The following is a 7,243-nucleotide window of genomic DNA, read 5'->3' on the forward strand; positions in this document are numbered from 1 at the left end:
GCCAACTTTCCCAGAGAGAAGGAGGGGGAGGAGGTGAGGGGGGAGGGATGCCAACATTCCCAGTGGGCTAGAGAGAGAGAGAGAGAGAGAGAGAGAGAGAGAGAGAGAGAGAGAAAGGGGGAGGCAGAGGGGGTTGGCATGCATCTCTGCTCAGGGGGCGAGCGAGTGGCGAGTCAGCAAAACCTGCCCTCAGCACTGCATCGTCACATGAGGGTGGGGGGGGTGGGGTGGGGTGGGGTGGGGGTGGGGTGGGGTGAGGGTGACATGGAGAGGACATCAAGTCGACCCCCCCCCCCCCCACACACACACACACACACACTTTCTCTTCCATCCTCTGGCGCTCCCTCTCGTTTCCCCTGCTCTTCATCATCCCTCCACACCTGACAGTTCTCCTCCTCCTCCTCCTCCTCCTCCTCCCTCCATCATCCCTCTCCTCCCTCTCTCTCCTCCTCCCTCTCTCCTCTCTGAGCATCCCAGCCCTTCAGGCGATGTGGTGACCTCTCTGTGTAGTGTAGCATGTAATGCCCAGTCCCTCTCTCTCTCTCTCTCTGTCTCTCCCTCTCTCTCCCTCTCTCTCCCTTCTCTCCCTCTCTCTCTCTCTCTCTCTCTCTCTCTCTCTCTCTCTCTCTCTCTCTCTCTCTCTCTCTCTCCCTCGTGGCGGCGCCCCAGATTAAAACCAAGCTCCAAAGATTCCCAGATTCCCCCTCCCCTCCTCCTCCTCCTCCTCCTCCTCCTCCTCCTCCTCCTCCTCTTTGCTTCCCGGTCCTCCCCCATCCATCCTCTCCTCTCTCCCTCCCTGTGGTTTGCCGCTGCCTGACTCTCACCACATCCTTCACTCCGCACCAAACATGGCTGAATTTCAGATTTCATCTTTTGGCCTCTTCAGAAAAACCCTCCAGATTTCCTGGCAGCGAACTTCACGCTCACACGAGTCGTCAGCTGCTGTGACGACGTTTCTCTTCAATTATTGCTGTTCCCTCATGTACAGAATCTTAAACACAAGTAACTACATTATTCAGTGGGTTTAGTTATAATTCAAGTTTTTAAGTGATTATTTTACCAGTGCAGTGCAGATGTGTGTGTTTGTAACGTTGTGTTGATACTTCAGAGTTACTCCTTCTCTTTAGTGAGTCGTCCTCAAACTCTTCTACAATATTCTGTCACTTTTTATTGTTTGCCTGCAGAGATTTTTTACAAACAGAGTGAAGTTAGAAAACTTTGTGTTCATCCCACCTGGTTAATAGTCAATAGTTTTATAATGGAACTGGATTTTCTCGTGTGTGGTTTATATATAAGTTAGAAGGATTTACTGAGCTGATGTTTCAGAGTCTGACCGACACACTCTTCACACCCGAGCAGACGAAAAGACGATGTGTGTGCAGGAAAAAGAAATAGAACAAACGTCAGGGAGCGGATCAGGCTGAGGAGCGATGGGAGATAAAAAAAAAAGTAGAAAACCTGGAAACAGAAAGTGGCTGAACTGCCGTGTGGCTCCATTAACAGAGCAGCTGTTGAAAACATAATGTTTTGCACAGATTAATCTCACAGACTCGAGGTTTCAGACTCGATGGAGCTCGGCAGCTCCAATTAGGGAGCGAGGTAGAGACAACCTGATTAACAGCTGGTTAAAACGGGTGTTGTAGATCTAAAATTAAGCCTAATTGAGCAGCTACATGACCTATTTCCTGCGTCAAATGGAGACGGCGCTCACCAGAGAAACGAAAAGATGAAACACTAACTTTTAAAATGCTACGAATGACGATTGTGCTCGACAGTTGATTGAATGATAATTGTCCTTTTAATGCTCCGAAAAAGTGTCGTCATTTTTCCTTCAATCACTGACAGAAGGCCGATGTCATGATAAAGCCGTGGAGGGCGGGGGGGTGCATGAACCCGGTTAAAGTAGCCGCCCGCAGCCTGAGCGCGAGGAAGTGAAGCTGGAGCTCAGGAAATCTGAGCACAAGCAGGTATATTCGAGTGCAAGCGAAGGGTTTGGAGGGAAAGATTTACAAAATCTATACGTGAAATCAATAGGTGCGACTCTCAATCTGACAAAACCCACACAAACGCACAAACCAAACAATGGAAACACAACGGCAGCGAGCGACAACGGACGTTTGACAATGATGAATTGTATTTATATAATTTCATATTCAAGTGCGTAACGTTAGGAGCTAGCTCTGCCATGACGTTAGCATGGAGGTCATTGTGCTATAGTTGAATCAGATGAACAGTTGTATGGAGACATGTTATGGTTGATATCTGCACATACATCTGCTTAAATCACACAAATATCCTGTTGTGTGTTTAACCTCGTCAACATTGATCGGTCGTTCTGTGAGCGGCACATTGGCAAAGTGGAAATAAAATCCATGAATCACTTCTGATAAGGTTGTGATTTCGTTGTGTGGCTTTTACTCTTGTGTTGTGTCTTTTACTCTTGTGTTGTGTCTTTTACTGTTGTGTTGTGTCTTTTACGGTTGCGTTGTTAGAAGTTTGACTGAAGACAAGAACGTCTAAATGCATGTGTACGATGTGCCTGTGTTGCTTCACTGTGGGGCCCCAGGTTCCTTTAGCCCGGGGCCCCACAAGTCGTCTGGTTCCTCGTGTACAGGTCCTGAGAACTTGCTGTGGTTGAAAGTCGTCTTCCCTCTGAAGCTCAACATGGAAAAACAGAAGATGTTTTATCATCCACCTTCCGAACCGGACGCCTTTGAGTCTGCCGCCACCGGCTCCGCCTCCACGGCGACCTGAGGCGGCGGCGTTCAAACGCCTCTGGGGGGCTGCTGAACAAAACGTCCGTCCCAGCATGCATCACAGCATATCTGCTGGAATCCACTCAACACTGCAGATGGTTGAGATGTTTCTGAGCATCAAAGTGCTGATCTTTCCTCGATGGGACTCGTTGAATATGTAGATGGTGTCTTCACCTCCCTCGGCACACTTCCCTCCCTCCTCCCCCACACTTCCCTTTCTCCTCCTCCTTTCCTCTACGTCTGTTCGCTGAGCTCAAGTGTTATTCCTCCTCTCCAGCGTTTACACTCGCAACTCCATCCCTCTTGTCCTCTTTCAATCTATTCTTCTTTTCGCCCCCGAGCACCTGCAGCACGAAGGCAGCAGCATGAAGGCAGCAGCATGTTGAACTGTTAAAATATAACCATAAAATTAATGTGTCCTGGTCTTAAAATCAAGATGTGCGATGATGACTCGCCCGAGGGAAAAGCCGTAATAAAGACTTGACTTAATAATGAAGGAAACAAAATGAAGGCTGGGATCCGAGTCGGCCTGTTCTCCATTTTGAGGATTTTTAATCATATTTTCAAAATCATAAGTCACAATTATTCTCCAGCGTTAATATGTTTGTACCCTGGAGTCTCCTGAGCCTGAAGGAAGGAGTGGAAAACACTTCAGTCGTTCACGTGTCGCTGTGTCAAGAATCGCGTGGCAGCAAAATCCATAAGTTCACTATTCAGGTCATTTTTTCAACAACCAATCACATCAAATGACTTCTTTTCTTTCCTCTGTATGTTTGATACATGAAGTCATTTAGCTCAGTTACTGAGCATCGATTGTGCTCGGGCATTGTGAAACAATCAGTCTGATATATAATGTGTCATAGGTAATAATAATTATCACTATACAACAATACTTTACATTACATAACAGTCAACATGGTGTGATAGTCCTGTATTTCTGGTTATAAATGCTGAATATTGAATGGTTTTTCATACGTTGGGCCCTTTTTGGTCAAATATAGCTTCACCAAAGGATTCTTTTCACTTCAGATTTGTAAATCTGTGAAATATGAGAAAATACTGAAAGATGCTCATCAAAAACATCTTATTTTGTCCAGAGCCAAAAATCGATCAATCTTCTGATTCCAGAAATCTCCGTCCGAGGCTCAGATATCTGAAGAACCGTTCGTCTGATCGGCTTCACGCTTGTCACGTGTGTCGTTAAGGTTCCATTTGGACGCGTGATACGTTCAGTACCAATAAACTTTGAATAAACAGGAGACCGGCGCGAAGTGGTTGATCACGACAACAGCACCAGAACTCTTCAGGTCAGGTTCTGTGGTCTTTATCTGCTGCAGCTCAATCAATCCACTTTCAAACTGTTGTTTTGATTGGTTTATTTCTTTACATGATCCTGATGAATGTGTTTCTGGAGGAGGCAGGAGGCGTCTCGTGGATCTGAATCTAGTGAATTCAAATTTGATAAGAGGACATTTATATGATCTCTACTGAGTCACATGGTAGTTAGACAAAGTATTTTTCTTTTTGCTGTAACTGATGGAACACAAACTGAAGTAACCACCCAGACAGAATGAAACCAGGAGCGTAGCAGATATGAAGTATATTTACACTTTAGGTTCCTCTTAACTACCAGATAATCCAAAATACCATAAAATAATTTAACCTTTGGACCCAAAATCATGATCCGAATTTACTTCCTGTGTATTCAAACCATCACCGGACACAAAAGCTCCAATGGAAGAATCGGACTTGTGATTTCCTTCATCTCAGCCGCTGGTTTGTGATTTATTAAAAAGCAGAAGCTGAACCTCCTGCTTCTCATCCCTGAGCTGCAGCTGTGGAAGATTCAGAGCTGCTGAAATTTTTATTAAACAGATGAATACACCTACATGTTTTATTCCCCACCCCCCCACCCTGACGCACTCATGCATGTTTACACGCAAACTCCCAAATGTGCCGTTGTGAGCAGTGGGAACCCAGAGCAATTAAAACCAGGCAAAATCCAGCCGGGCGTCTGTTTCCTCCCTCTTTTCTCGTCTCCCTCCTCGTTCTGACAGTTTTTATTCCTGGTTGCGGTTTGCGTTCGCAGCGACGCGGTGGCGTCCCTGCAGTGCCAGGCCCCTCTTATCAGTATGCCGTGTGCATTTCCTCTCTAAACATGGCCAAAGCTTTTGGGAGCCGTGAAGCTTCGCTGATAAGATAACAGACAAAGCCCTCCTCTCTTGAAGGGGACGCGTGAAATAGAAAAATAGGAAATCCCTCCCCGGGGAGTGAGAAGGAGAGAATAGCAGAGGAGAGAGCAGCGAGGAGAAATCATAAAAATGAAAAAATATGAAGGTTCGTTGTTTTAGCGAAGGAACAAAAGAAAACACACAAACACACACCAGCCGCCACTTCTGGTGTGTTAGGTGAAGATGATCTGCAGAGCATATTTAAATACTTCGCCATGGCAACAGGCTCTATGATTAGGGGCAAACAGGCAAAACTGCAGCAGCACTTGAGATTGAGATGATAGAAATTAAGGGAACTCTGGACGGTTTCCAAGGAGATGAAAAAGGCGGAGGGGTTAAAGTCCAACCTAAACACACCTTAAAGCTATTTTAGTGACAGCGGAACAGCGTGTGGGTGGGGGGAGGGCGGGCGGACTTTCTGACAGCCTATAGCTCCACAAATAATCGCTTCACCTGCCGAGATGTGTGATCAGGGTTCAAACTCCCTGCGGTCGTGTGCACCTTTCATCCGCCTGACGCGAGACACACAACAAAAAGAGGCTGATAACCCGGCTTCGTTTCCACAGGTTTTTCTTTATTCCCTTTTGTTTTCCTCCCTCCACTTAAAATACCAAATACTGCTTTTTAGTCTTCCACGACATCATCATTTTTGCAACAGATTCGTAAAGGAACCACAAAGGGAGTGAGATTATGGCTTTTTGTGACGACGGCCTCGGGGCTTCTGTGTTTAAAGGTGTCGAGGTGAAACAGACGTGAGTCAGAGGATCCCACGTGGTCCAGTGTTGCACATTCAACTGTGAGAGAACAGTTGGTTCTTTTTTTAACTTTCAACCCACAAAACAAAAACAAAAAAACACATGTTTTACATCAACATGAAGTTTTACAAAGTGACAGTGAAGCTCCAGACTGAACAGAAACTAAACATCTCTGCATCACAACACAAACACTTTCTACTTGTTCCTTTGTATCTAACACGAGATCTAAAATGTTTTCTACCTAAAGACAAAATGATCCGCTGAGCGTAGATTGTCTTCACCTTATTCTGACTTTTAGTTTCACAGTTAAAACGGTTTAGTTTCAGTTCATTAATTAGAGATTTGTACGATGCATAATGTGGACGTCGTTATAAGAAGTGATCAAACTCCATCTACCACGATGAGGCTCAGAGGACATGTCCTTGTGTGTGTCCCCTCCTTGTTTGTACACCGTGCACACACACACACAATTAGCTAGGTGGCGCAATTTCCCGTTGCCGCTGCTCTGTTGTTTGACAGGTGGCAGTAACGCAACAATAAACGAGCTGTGAAGAAGACGGGAGTGAATATATCTCAATTTAAATTTAGCGATGAGAAGAGTGACACAAGCTGAGCACTCACACGTACACGTTGCTTTGACGATGGGCGATCCCGACGCTTGGCGCTGGCGAGATCGTTATAACGACAACAACCGATGTGCATGTACGTGAAAGCTACAGGCTACGTGCACATGACTACGCTTTTGTTAGAAAACAAATCACCTCTTCTCTGGATACGCCCGTCGTCCGCTCTACTCCGTAGTTTTAGAGCCGCTAACGAGATGTTCGGGTCTTTTTTGGTCACGATGTTTCTTGTTTGCAACTAAACAACAAACACTTCCTGTTTACACTTGCACACACATGCTCAGTGTATGCGAGTGGTCACGTGATACGCGTTTTCAGACACGTTCGCTGAAACCTGTGGTCGGCCGAAGCTGTGACCTCGTCGAACTCCACACGAAGCCATGCTGCGGATTTGCTTCGCCACAGGAAGCAGAAGTTTTATTCGCTCGCTCGCAAAACAAACGGGACGCAAAGGTTCACGACGGCTACGTCTGCATGCGTGTGACCGTGCACTCAAACTGCAGCAGTAACACACACCGGTCCGACTCTGTCCTCCGACCCTCACCCTGTCCGTCTCACTTCACGAAGCAGAGACAGAAACACAGTAAACAGTAAAACAGTCAGTTTTCAAAGCACAGTAGAAGAAGGTTTTTTGTTCAGGCACTCGTTTGACTCCCTCTGTGTGTTTTTTCTTTTCTCGGTCTCGCCCGACTGTCGACCGACGGTTCCAGAGCCATGGAATGCTCCTCTCATATTTTTTCATTACAGCAGTGATTATAGTAATGGGTTTGGTTTTGTTTCCGCAGAACATCAGGCCTGCACAGACACAGGAGTGTGTGTGTGTGTGTGTGTGTGTGGGAGAGAGAGAGTGAATACTGAGGAAACTAATCAAAATAATG

The 7,243-nt window shown here is 46.1% G+C and overlaps 1 long non-coding RNA gene across 1 annotated transcript; it reads right to left on the reverse strand.

The window, feature by feature from the left end:
* Positions 1-5,802: 5,802 nt before the first annotated feature.
* On the reverse strand, positions 5,803-6,860 carry LOC117760530. Its single transcript, XR_004613689.1, has 2 exons — positions 6,769-6,860; positions 5,803-6,692 (listed from the first exon to the last, which is right to left on the reverse strand). It is a non-coding gene; the product is annotated as an uncharacterized LOC117760530 (long non-coding RNA).
* Between the last annotated feature and the right edge of the window lie 383 nt (positions 6,861-7,243).

The sequence above is a fragment of the Hippoglossus hippoglossus genome, chromosome 1 (genome assembly GCF_009819705.1).
Source record: "Hippoglossus hippoglossus isolate fHipHip1 chromosome 1, fHipHip1.pri, whole genome shotgun sequence".
Classification (NCBI taxonomy): Eukaryota; Metazoa; Chordata; class Actinopteri; order Pleuronectiformes; family Pleuronectidae; genus Hippoglossus; species Hippoglossus hippoglossus.